General features: G+C 43.1%; 1 protein-coding gene across 1 annotated transcript in view; it reads left to right on the top strand.

The window, feature by feature from the left end:
- LOC311238080 (cadherin-12-like) overlaps positions 1-13,199 on the top strand; it is a gene marked incomplete at both ends in the record, with an annotated part of 187,865 nt that overhangs the window by 148,943 nt on the left and 25,723 nt on the right. The window lies entirely within an intron of this gene.

Raw genomic sequence — 13,199 nt, 5'->3', positions numbered from 1 at the left:
GTAACTACCGTAATTTTCGCACTATAAGCCGCACCTGAATATAAGCTGCAGCAGCTAAATTGAATGATGTGTACATATATAAGCCGCACTGGACTATAAGCTGCAGGTGTTTTAATGTTTAATTACCATAAAATTAGCATTGGGACATAATACTGTCGGACAAATAACAAGAATTAACTCATTTACAAGTTGTATTAAGTTTAGCAAATAAGGGAACAGATAAATAACATTTCAATGCAGTCAAAAAAGCAATATTTTGATTTAAAAATGTTCGGGTTTGGTCACGTCGAGTCACATATAAGCCGCACCGCTATATAAGCCGCAGGGTCGAAAAATGGGGAAAAAAGGTGCGGCTTATAGTCCGAAAATTACGGTAGTAACTGATGGGTTCAGATAAATGTAGTAGAGTAAAAATATAAACTTCCCTAAAATGAAAATACTACTTGTAGGCAAAGTACAAGTAGCTCTAAATTGTACTTGAGTACAGTACTGGAGTAAGAATACTTAGTTACTTTCCACCACTGTATCTGTGTCCTCTGTGGCCCTCTGGGCAATTATATATATATATTTTTTTGGATGGAAGAGCCACACATTGACAGGCAAAGAGCCACATGCGGCTTGCGAGCCACGGGTTGGCCACCCCAGCGCTAGACGCTTGCAAAGTGCTGTGACTTTCCACATATATATTCCATATATATGTGGAATAACGTTCTAATTACATTTTCCTGAAGTCATTTTGAAATTTCAGAAACCGTGCAGATAAAACTGGTACTTTTAGGAAAAGTCATTGAGTGACAGAGCTGGAGCTCGACCGAGTGACGAGGATACATTTATTGAAAATGCCTAGGGGTCATTTGACCCCTTGTCGGCTGTGCTAGTGTTAAACCAAGGTCCCAGACTGAATCCAGTTGTTACAGAACCCAGACGTCCCAGGCCAAACTCCCAATAGTCCACCTATTCATCCGCATGCACACGGGGGGTGCTGGTGCATAGCGAGGAAAAAAGTCAAAACATTAAGAATTCAACAACCATTAGAAATGAAAGCGACAAGGGCGGTTAGGTGGCCGAGCGGAGATTGCGTTCGTCACCAACCCCGGAGCTGTGAGCTGGATTCGCCTGTTCGAATCCAGCTCACAGCTCCGGGGTTGTCACCAGCTTGGCTGGCCGTCTGCACTAATACAATTGGCTGTATTAGAGGGTGGGAGAAGCTGGCGGGGTGGGTCTGGGTCGTTGTAAACAGCGACTCCTACAGTTCGGTCGGGGCGCCTGCTAAGCGTGGATAGGACTTGAGGGGGATAGTGTGATCCTCCCACACGCTACGCCCTCTCGATGAGAATCCGCGCTGCCAGGTGAAAAGAAGCGGTGGGGTGCTCCAGTAGCACACCATGTTACCGCGCTCGCACGGGACTCCGTGCTGCGTCACGGATCTGGTTGACTCCAAGTTCGATTCCCGGACCCGCCGTCATTTGCCGAATGTCTCCCCCTGCTCTCTCTCCCGTTTCACCCTGCAACTGTCGGTCATGCTTGACCAGGAAAGCGATAAACGCTAAAAAATAAAGTTAAAAAAAAAAAAAAAAAAAAAAAAAGCGGTGATTGGCTGGACGTGTGTCGGAGGAAGCACGTGGTAGCCTCCACTCTCCCAGATGATCTGACTGTGGGGGGTAAGTGCGCAGCGACCAGGAAGGGACTGGGAATTGGCATACGACTAACATTGGGATGGGAGAAAATTGGAGGAAAATGGAGGGGGAAAAAGACCAAAAAAAAATAAAAAATAAATGAAAGCGACAAAGCACATTTTGCGAAACGCACCGTTCTATTATTGTGGAACTAATGGAATAAAGATGTATCATTGAAGTAAGCCGTGCCACGTGCGCCGGTCCTTTCCTACGGATGTGAATCCGGAGAAGACGGTTTAATTCTTAATGTTCTGGCCACATAATCATCCCTCCCCTTAATTGGCTGATATCAGCCCTTGTCTCCCGAGCCTTTCAGCCATTGTGTGTGATGTCAGTGTATGGCAGCCATTGAGCCTGCATAGCCCAAGGTTGCGTGCTACACAGTGGTGGCTAAGGAGGCAATTTCCACTCTACATTGTAAAGTGCTTTGACTATCTAAATTGATATATAAATGCAATGATCATTCATTCAGTCAGTCATAACCGCCTCTTCTTCTGGTACACACACATCACCCTTTCCAATAGACCTTTTGTCTGTCCGGCCGCATCTTTATGGTTATGGGGAAAATGAGCAGGTTAATAAAGAAATTGCCCGTGGCTCGGTCTGGTTCCCACAGGCTATTTAGCTTGAATACCTTAGCATTGCGGCACAGGTTCCCCGTGAGTTCTCATGGCGGGCATGTAAACAAAACGACTGCTCCTTAATGTCAGCAACTTATAGCTCTTAGTTAATAAAACCTATAATTCTCCTGTGCCTCGCACCCCAAATGCAAAGGACAGAATCGTTGGTAAACAGCAAAGGAAGACAAAAAAAGCTTCCCACTCTTTTTTTTGGAAAGGTTGAAATACTGCATTGAGTACCAGCCTGATCATTGATTGATTGATTTAAATTCTCCATTGATCTACAAAAAGTCCCAAATACAGAAAAGATCAAAAGGATAAACACACAAGAAAGCCCTGAGGCTTATTTCCTTTGTGGTTATTTTTTTATGGTGTGTATGTATGTGTCTGTGTGTGTCCTCCTACACATACATAATTACATACTAGACATCAGTACTAAATACCATCTTAGTTCAAAAGGGGGAAGAAAATCCCAATACACCAGATTATAAATAACTAGAACATCATCAATCACAATATACCATTATACAACACTGTTACAGCCCTTGGATCCAAACGACAGTCTCGACTGATACATACAACGTCCCAATACACCAGATTATAAATAACTAGAACATCATCAATCACAATATACCATTATACAACACTGTTACAGCCCTTGGATCCAAACGACAGTCTCGACTGATACATACAAAATTATAATCTGTGATGTCATCTTTATCACTGTGAAAACTGAATAGGAAATGTACATAAATAGACAAACAAACATTTCACATAAGGTTTCCACAGTACAGTACAAACACTAATTACATAACATTGGTATCAAACTACAAGGATTACATTACTACACAGCCATAAAATCATTAATTCGCAAATGTAACTTTACAATGTTACAATCTTAATCAATACACAACAAAGCATACCTTGCTGCACTCTCCAAGGAATGCAAAACATAATCCGAAAGGTTCTTTCTTCTGTTTAAAAACATGGTCAACACATGGGAATACAAAAGGATAAAAAGTCGCACAGAAATACAAAGCGATACAAAAGTCAAATCAAACGTTCCTGCTGCCGACTACATTAACAGGCGCTTCCAAAGTATTGATCTATAGTATGGTGCGCCCATAGGGACAGATTTATGTAGGCCTATGGGTACATCGAATTTCCGGTAAAATCCCACACGTCATTTCAGGGGTACATATCTCAATATTATTTAGTAAATTACGAACGGATATTGCCTAGACATTCTTATACAAATTCCCAACATGTATCCATAACCCATAGCACAGATACAAATCTCAAGTGGTCCTTTACAAACACAATTTTTTTGTTAATCATCTTCATGCTCACTGGTGGTAACTCATTCCACAGAATGGCAGCTGTCAGTTGTCAGCTGTCAAAATCAATTGTGCTCCCTCTTGTGGTGTAATTATGTGTGTGTCCTAGATGGAGGTTTAAGGATCAACCGTACCAATTTGTGAACTGAATCTTCTTTTTGAGGATGGTAGGGGCACCGGTATGTAAGGAAAGGCATGCATAATCAAAATTATGCCTGTACTAATGCATTCATATTCAGAAGTCAAGATATTCTGGAAGAAATCTGATTTATTTTACCTTGGTGAGCATTTTCTTGTGCCCTGATAAGTGGCTTTATACAACAGTTAGTTCCAACTAAGTAATTTCATTGGACAAGAGGCATTTCATGAGTGCTGATCTTCAGTATAACAGCACTGGGACTTTTAACTATATGTATCACTCTGCCGCACAGGTGTTCTATTACTAAGCGCTTATTAGGCTACATTAACGGTCGTTATCAAGATCAGATTATGGATATTTCGGTGCAGAATATGAGTTTTTAGATTCCGGAGTTGCTAGCCAGAGGTAACATGTGTAGACCTATACAAAGTAGCTATCCAGCGGTAACATGGGTACAGTAAACCAAGATGTGCAGGAAATGTTTTTTTTTCAGGTTACCTGGCAACGGTCCAAGTTCAAGAGCACAGCTGTGGAACTATTTGTTGGCGGAGCTAAATAAATACTTAAGCAATATCAGACGAGAGGGAGTGCTGTTACCCTGAATATCAGCACAGCTGTGATTCGCTCGTAGGTACGAGGCCGTAGACCCTTATACAACAGTTCTACAATCGCTATTTATTAATTAACAGTAATAAACGAGAACAGATTATAGTTTGTTTGTTTATTTAAGGCGGTCTAGCACACAGCCAAGGCAGTTGACAGAGTTCTTGGCCATGACCACAGTGTCTCCCACCACTACTGTAGCCTAAAACAATGAGCCTCCAGCTTTACCTTGGAGCCAAAGAGTTTTACCAAGATGGAGTGACAGCTTATTGAAGTAATTCTGACCTCAAGACTTCAACCTTTATCTTTGTGAGATACCAAACATATCTCATATCACCATCTGCATATAGAAAAGGATTCCATGCAGCAGGAAGAATTCATGTCATATCTATCAAAAAGAACAACGGGCCCAGAACACTTCCCTGAGGGACTCCGCATTCCAGGGGTTTAAGTTTGGACAGGACCTTGTTCATGTATGCTATGGTTGTTTTAGCAGGATTACTGTAGATCCAGCGGGGGGACGAGAGTGGAGGGACAGGGTCATGGTTCTGCAAATGAGTGTACACTATTTCAACGGAGTGTACACTATTTCAACTGAGTGTACACTATTTCAGCAGTGTGGAATCTGCCGGTGCACATTGTGGACCACATGTCCGTGTAAATTAGCCCACAGCATTGACATGCAGTTAGCGTTCGGAGGTGAGAGCTCCCTTGGCAGTATACAGTATATAAAATGGCTGTTCGCTCTCATACAACACAATCACACAATTAGGATGCTTTGCTGATCTTTGCTGATTTAGTCCCAAAATCCAGAGAGATAAAGCATAAAGGTAGTGGAAAGAAGTCTATTGTCTATACTATTGACTTCTCCTCCTCCTCTCTGCTCTCCTCCCCTCATATATTCTACTCTCCTCATCTCATCGCATCTGCTCTCATCCCCTCCTCTGCTCCCATCCCCTTATCTCACCTCTGATATCTTCTCCTCCCCTTACAGTATTTCCTCTCCTCTGTTCTCCTCCCCTCATCTCCTCTCCTCCTCACCTCTTATCTTTGCTCTCATCTCCTCCGTACCTCTTCTCTCCACACCTCTCCTCACCTCTCCTCACCTCTCCACTCCTCCGGTGCAGAGTATGTTTTCCTCAGTTTTCTTTTCCCTCCTCTTCCAAGTGTTTTCCGCAGCATGGTTCCAGCAGGTGTTCTGCACAGCTGGTGGATGTTAAAGCCATCATAACTCTCCCTTGATGATTAGATGCACTCACACTGCTCCAAAAACACACACGCCCGCCTGTTTTTGAAGCGTGTCACCCTGTGGCACACAACCTCCCAGGAAAAGTAATCTATAACTGGGAGGTAGGTATCCAGGTGAGAGGAAACGATAGGTATATCTCCATGTAATCTAGAACTGGGAGGTAGGTATCCAGCTGAGAGGAAACGATAGGTATATCTCCATGTAATCTAGAACTGGGAGGTAGGGACCCAGGTGAGAGGAAATTATAGATATATCTCCATGTAATCTATAACTGGGAGGTAGGGACCCAGGTGAGAGGAAATGATAGGTATATCTCCTAGGCTGTCAACCATGTGCTTTTTCCGCACTGGGGCCGCGACTGTGGAATCAGCTGCCAGGGTCCATCAAGGCCTCAGTCTCCCTTGCTGCTTTCAAGACCAGCCTTAAAACCCATTTGTTATGCTCTGCCTTCCACTAGGGCCTGTTTTTTATTGTATTTTATTTATGTTTTAAACCTTTTTTATTCTTATGTTTTTATTTTATAAATTTTAATGTTCATGTTTTATTTATTTTTTTACTCTTTATTTTGGTTCATTCTTCACTTATTTTCCAAAGTCACTTTTTTTTTACATTTTTGCATGGACATTTTCCTTTTCTTTTCCAAAGTCACTTTTTCACATTTTTGCATATAACATTTTTACTTTACAGTATGAATTCCATTTTTTCATAGACAATTTACACATGTTTCAGTGGTTACGAACATTTGAATAAACATTTTAAACATTTTCCTTTTCTTTTCCAAAATCACCTTTTCATACTTTTACATAAACCCGTTCTGTTCTTTACAGTATGGTGTTCCGTTTTTACATAGCCATTCTACTCATTTTCCCAGAATAAGACAACCACCACCACATGACAAACAAGACTCACATGACAGGGGATTGGTATATGAGGGATAGCCGTTTTCGTTTTGGTCTGGTCCGTTTTGGTTTCAAATTGGTGGTCTTTAATCGTCCGACAGCCTATACGCATTTGTCATGATTTTGGACAGGTATAAGTCTTCATTGTGGATAGTCTCCTCATGGATTGTTCCATGAGGAGTCCTTAGCTTAGATTCCTATGCATTTCCTGGGTTACACTCCTCCCAAATAATTGCACTTTGTTACATGGCCAAAATATGTGAGTACACTCTTCCAAAATGGTTGCACTTTATTACATGGCCAAAAGATGTGAGAGTGGTTGGCATTCATGTGCCCACATTCATGTCCCACATATAGAATGCCAATCATCCTCTGATAATGTTATATTCAGTTCACTTTCCCGTTTCCTCTTCACATTATATGAGTCACAGTTGTTGTGGATTTGTATATTCTAGACTGTTGCCGTTTTTTTTTTAAGATAAATTTTTTTGTGTTTTTATCGCTTTATATCTACTGGGCAGTCCAGTAGAGAGAGACAGAGGAGGAATGGGAGACAGAGTGGGGGGAAGACATTCGGCAAATAATGACGGGTTCGGGAATCGCTATGTGGTTCGCCACTGGGGCGCCCCTGACCGTTGCCGTTTAAAGACGCCATCTTCAAGTTATATGGTCCTTCCCAGTTCTTGCATATGTTAGCTGCCTCCCGCACCCTACATTCTTCCCAACATTTAACATATATTTAACATGTATTGAATTCGACCTCCAAGCGAGGGGGGAAACACCCGCTCCTCTTGGCATAAACCCCGTTGGTGTGCGAGGGAGAGCCCCTCGTTAGGGGGGGGCCCTGCGCTAAGGGTGTGAGACGAGGCATCTATCCGAAACCCCTCCATCCCTTGGTCCAACGTTGGCTGCTAAAGAAAACCTACGCTAATAAAATTACCTTACCCCTCCCGGGAACTTAGTAAACATTGCCATGATCACAGAAATAAAAGGGTCCGATGGTTTCTTTCTCATCGTTTTTTTAAGGATGTGTGTACTCACTGAGCCTCTCTCTCACTCTCAGTGCAGCTACACGGCCCCTCTGTCTGCCTGGTGCTGGTACCGTCGGCTCGTCCCGTCTCTCGCGTTCTGAAGCTCCTGTGCCCCTGATTCCCTCCTTGTCTCCTTCCAGTACTTCTTTGAATCTTCATATTGGAGTATGGAGTCTGGAAGCGGGTTCCTTTTATCTTCAGTGCTTTTTTAATGCATCCTTCTCTCGGCACCAGCTCTTTGGTTGTATATTCGTGTTCTGTGCTCTTCTCATGACTTGTCGGCACGTTGTCAGCTTGCCATACTTCTTTTAAGCTAGCGACCACGTTAGCTTCGATGTCGGACTCCTCTGTAGTAAAACATTTCTAGTTATTCAAAGTTTTTTTCCCTTCTTTTTCGGTCCTTCCCTTTCTTTCTTCCACTCGTCTACCTTTTGACTTAGATATTATGTGTTCATTGAATTCTTAAAGTGGAAGAATTATATTTCGCCCGGGAGAGCAGTCTTCTAGGCGTCTGTGCCCGGCATACCGGAAGTCAGCAATGTTTTCATGTTTTAAACCTTTTATTTTATTTTTTATTTTATTTTCCTTATGCTGTGAAGCACCTTGAGAGCTAACTGAGTTTAAAGTGTGCTATATAAATTAAATATATTATTATTGTTATTATGTAATCTATAACTGGGAGGTAGGGACCCAGGTGAGAGGAAACGATAGATATATCTCCATGTAATCTATAACTGGGAGGTAGGGACCTAGGTGAGAGGAAATGCCAGATACATTCACGTAAAAGAGAGGGAGGTGCAGGAGGGAGAGGAGGACGTGACCTCGAACACAGATGCCACAGTAGAACAAAATGTGTCAAGGATGCAGAAGAAATATGACATGTGATTTCCTTATCTCATTATTTAAAGGGGAGATGAAGCATAGCGATATAAACATAGTCATAGCATCAAATTAGTATTTAGATAAACCACAGAAAAAAATCACGTTATAAAAATAAGGTGTTTCTAAGAAAAAATTATTTGTTATGTCCATTTATGTAGCATTTATGAACATGTGCGCCGCCATTTTGTTGCTGACGTCACGTTGTTGGTTTGGTGTATACACTGCTGGTTAGCTGCCTATAGTAAACATGGATTGTCAGTCAGTAAATAAAATGTTGCCTACCAAACAATGGGACCGCGGTGGTTCTTTTTGTATTGCTCCTGGCTGTTCAAACAAATTTTACAGTGTGAAAGAGAGAGGAAAGTTGGTTCATTTCCACAAACTACCAGTGAAAAAAACAGTGTTGTTGGCACGTTGGCTGGCTGCACTCAGGCGGCGCGATCAGCCTGGACAGGGAATGAAGATCTGCAGCGAACACTTCATTGCCTCGGATTATGTTGTTGGGAGTGGGAGGTTTGTCCAGAAGACCACTAATCAGCTGAAGCCTGATGCGGTTCCCTCGGTCTTCGACAGACAGACCGGCGCAGGCAGTTCAGCGTCGCGGAGCATTTAGCCTGCTGGCTACCTAGCTCCAGTTCAACCAGCGTCGCAGGGCATTTAGCTACCTGGCTACCTAGCTCCAGTTCAACCAGCGCCGCGGAGCATTTAGCTACCTGGCTACCTAGCGCCAGTTCAACCAGCGTCACGGGGCATTTAGCTACCTGGCTACCTAGCTCCAGTTCAACCAGCGTCGCGGGCATTTAGCCTGCTGGCTACCTAGCTACGGTTCAGCTAACTAGCTACATGCAGCATTTAGCGAGCTGGGTTAGCCGGCTAGTTGGCTTTGAATCCCGGCTAGGTAGCCAGGTAGCTAAATGCCCCGCGACGCTGGTTGAACTGGAGCTAAGTAGTCAGGTAGCTAAATGCTCCGCGACGCTGGTTGAACTGGAGCTAGGTAGCCAGGTAGCTAAATGCCTGCGACGCTGGTTGAACTGGAGCTAGGTAGCCAGGTAGCTAAATGCCCCGCGACGCTGGTTGAACTGGAGCTAGGTAGCCAGGTAGCTAAATGCTCCGTGACGCTGGTTGAACTGGAGCTAGGTAGCCAGGTAGCTAAATGCCCCACGACGCTGGTTGAACTGGAGCTAGGTAGCCAGGTAGCTAAATGCTTCGCGACGCTGGTTGAACTGGAGCTAGGTAGCCAGGTAGCTAAATGCCCCGTGGCGCTGGTTGAACTGGAGCTAGGTAGCCAGGTAGCTAAATGCCCCGCGACGCTGGTTGAACTGGAGCTAGGTAGCCAGGTAGCTAAATGCTCCGCGACGCTGGTTGAACTGGAGCTAGGTAGCCAGGTAGCTAAATGCCTGCGACGCTGGTTGAACTGGAGCTAGGTAGCCAGGTAGCTAAATGCCCCGCAACGCTGGTTGAACTGGAGCTAGGTAGCCAGGTAGCTAAATGCTCCGCGACGCTGGTTGAACTGGAGCTAGGTAGCCAGGTAGCTAAATGCCCCACGACGCTGGTTGAACTGGAGCTAGGTAGCCAGGTAGCTAAATGCTTCGCGACGCTGGTTGAACTGGAGCTAGGTAGCCAGGTAGCTAAATGCCCCGTGGCGCTGGTTGAACTGGAGCTAGGTAGCCAGGTAGCTAAATGCCCCACGACGCTGGTTGAACTGGAGCTAGGTAGCCAGGTAGCTAAATGCTTCGCGACGCTGGTTGAACTGAAGCTAGGTAGCCAGGTAGCTAAATGCTCCGCGGCGCTGGTTGAACTGGAGCTAGGTAGCCAGGTAGCTAAATGCTCCGCGGCGCTGGTTGAACTGGAGCTAGGTAGCCAGGTAGCTAAATGCCCCGCGACGCTGGTTGAACTGGAGCTAGGTAGCCAGCAGGCTAAATGCTCCGCGACGCTGAACTGCCTGCGCCGGTCTGTCTGTCGAAGACCGAGGGAACCACATCGGGCTTCAGCTGATTAGTGGTCTTCTGGACAAACCTCCCACCCCCAACAACATAATCCGAGGCAATGAAGTGTTCACTGCAGATCTTCATTCCCTGTCCAACAGGCTGATTGCGCCGCCTGAGTGCAGCCAGCCAACGTGCCAACAACACTGTTTTTTTCACTGGTAGTTTGTGGAAATGAACCAACTTTCCTCTCTCTTTCACATGGTACAATTAGTTCGAACAGCCAGGAGCAATACAAAAAGAACCACAGCGGTCCCGTTGTTTGGTAGGCAACATTTTATTTACTGACTGACCCGACAATCCATGTTTACTATAGGCAGCTAACCAGCAGTGTATACACCAAACCAACACTGTGACGTCACCATCTAAAATGGCACTGCCCATGGCGAAAACAGGGATATTATATTAGATTTTTCAGACAAATAAGCAGGATTTCACATTTTATTATAGGACCCTGTCTTACACAAGGTACACAACAAACAAACTAGGATCACATTGTTCAATGCTTCCGTTAGACTAGGACACAGCAGCATGGCAAATATATGAAAAGATGATACAATAAAGAATAGAAAGTAATAATAATAAAAGAAAATAAAAGAAACTTGTACTATGTATTGTGGGGATATAGATTCAGTGTGGTATAGTGTGGCAATGTAGCATAGACTATACAAGGCAAGCTATATGGAAAATGTGTAGGAATGGAATGGAAAGCATACAAAGTTACAAACCCATGTTGCTTGATAATACAATGTCTATATAAACCCATGTTGCTTGATAAAACAATGTCTATCTATAAACCCATGTTGCTTGATAAAACAATGTCTATCTATAAACCCATGTTGCTTGATAATACAATGTCTATCTATAAACCCATGTTGCTTGATAATACAATCTATCTACAGTCTATTGTATTATCAAGCAACATGGGTTTGTATGCTTTCCATGTATTCCTACCCATTTTCCTTATAGCTTGCCTTGTATAGCTTGTATAATAGTACACATAGGCTATACTTAGGTGTTAGGTGCCCTGAGTCAGGTCTGGCATTGGCACTGACGATACTAGGGATCAAACTAGCAACCCGTCGATTACTCAAATCACACTTGAATGGGAGTTGTCAATGGAAGTTGTTCATTTTAGTTTGTGCTATTACATCCAAATAAGTTGTATTTTAAAAAACAGAATTGCTTATACCATTCAAGTTTGAGCTGTTACATCCAAATAAGTTGTATTTTAAAAAACAGAATTGCTCATACCATTCAAGTTTGAGCTATTACATCCACATGAGTTGTATTTAAAAAAAAATAAATGTCTCATAGCCTTTTAGTTTGAGCTATTACATACAAATTAGTTGTATTTACAAGTAGGGCTTACAGATTCAGATAATGTACCGATATCCCAGTAAAATCACCATGGCTACTGTCATAGTGTCCTAGTGACAATTCACTGTCTATGGAGCAGCTCGAGGATTAGTCTCCTGGGCCCTATTCCCCGTACCTGGTTCAACTAAGTCGATCAAGAGTCCCATTATCCAGATTCAGTTAACCCGATGTTTGAAGCCGGGATTTTCCTGTTCCTCGAAGGTGGATTCAGTCTCGTTAACTCGAACCAGACTTGAGACCCAGGATAAGTGCGCACGGCCGCTTCAGTTGAAAAGCCAGCACGTATCGATAGCAGAGATCCTGATCTTCTAACGGCATTGATTGATTAATTGATTTAAAACTTTATTAACAGATTGCAGTACGGCTCAATCGCCTCGCCGACAAGTTAAATGCGTTATCTATAGGCTAATTTTAAGTCCCTCATTACCTCAATCAATCAGATTATATTTCTTTAAACTTGCCTGCTGGCAGTAGGTTTATGGATTGAATAATCAAATGAGATCTTGCTAGCGAAAATAATTAGTTAAACTGTTATACAGAATAAGGATACGGCTCTCTTACCCATTGATTGATGTATGGTGGATCTTTTGCACTGTGGTGTAACGGTTTCTGCTTTTGACTTTCACGCAGACGGCCCGGGTTCGAATCCTAGTCTTTTCCTTCTTTTTGCAATGTAGGAATAATTCAATTTGGTGCACGTTGAGAGCTATATAAAGAATGACATGCTCAATGCATGTAGATTTATAATATTTTAACTTAAAACTAGGCTACTTTTGCGTATAATCATTAATATTATATTCCAAAAAATTATATTGGAAACGCGGGGTTTCGAACACCGGTCGCCCGGTTGACAGGCTTGAGCACTACCGCTGCACCACTGTGCCAGACCGGATAAATTCATTGTTTATACATTAATAGACGAGAGATCCGTGTTTAGAATATCTTTTCTTTTGAATGAAGTTTTATCTCTTTATTCTCAAATGCATTAATGTGACGTCAACGGCTCATTCAATTTCTCAAATCCGTCAAACAGCGCATCTCATCAGACATTTTAATCCCAGTTACAATATCACACAAAAACCACAATCCCCGCATAGACACTTCAATTTTATGCTTGAATGAAACACAATCCCGGGCGCTCCGTTAAGCAAATCTACAGCGGAGAATATATGAGACTAATCAGAGCCAAACGGCCGATTTCATTCATTAAAAATATCCCCGCGGGATTCACATTTGCAATGCGCCGTTATTAAGCAGCGTGTATCGCGACTCCGAGCGCCGTATATGACGTGCATTATTTTATTTAGGACAAAGTAAATCTATAGGCTCAATATGATTTATTATCAGCATTTAGTTCTATTATTATACATTTCAAAAGCCCCCTCTAGGAAAACGAAG

This window comes from Notolepis coatsorum (assembly GCF_963971535.1).
Source record: "Notolepis coatsorum genome assembly, chromosome: 12".
NCBI classification, from domain to species: Eukaryota; Metazoa; Chordata; class Actinopteri; order Aulopiformes; family Paralepididae; genus Notolepis; species Notolepis coatsorum.
The sequence above is the reverse complement of the archived record's forward strand: the minus strand, read 5'-3'. Positions and strand labels throughout refer to the sequence as shown.